Here is a 221-nt window from a genome sequence, read left to right as displayed (position 1 = left end):
CGTGCCCCATAGCTCCTCCCGCCAGCAGAGCCCCCCCCCACCTCCGTGGGGACAGAGCTTACGCAGGGTCCAGAGCAAACCAAGCCACAGCTCAGCCGGTCGGTGTCTGGGATGGGTGGTGGGTGCTGTCGTTCCTTGTGCCGCTGACACGGCTTTGCCCTCCCGTTGCAGCCCCCAGCCGGTGCCGATGGCAGAGTACTTTGTGCCGCCCGCCCCGCCGC

The 221-nt window shown here is 68.8% G+C and overlaps 1 protein-coding gene across 1 annotated transcript in view; it reads left to right on the top strand.

Moving 5' to 3' along the window:
* LOC103894133 (wiskott-Aldrich syndrome protein family member 3-like) overlaps nt 1–221 on the top strand; it is a 5,000-nt gene that overhangs the window by 3,627 nt on the left and 1,152 nt on the right. The gene's annotated exons all lie outside the window — the stretch shown is intronic.

This window comes from Aptenodytes forsteri, unplaced genomic scaffold (genome assembly GCF_000699145.1).
Source record: "Aptenodytes forsteri isolate BGI_AS27 unplaced genomic scaffold, ASM69914v1 Scaffold191, whole genome shotgun sequence".
In the NCBI taxonomy this organism is placed as follows: domain Eukaryota; kingdom Metazoa; phylum Chordata; class Aves; order Sphenisciformes; family Spheniscidae; genus Aptenodytes; species Aptenodytes forsteri.
The sequence above is the reverse complement of the archived record's forward strand: the minus strand, read 5'-3'. Positions and strand labels throughout refer to the sequence as shown.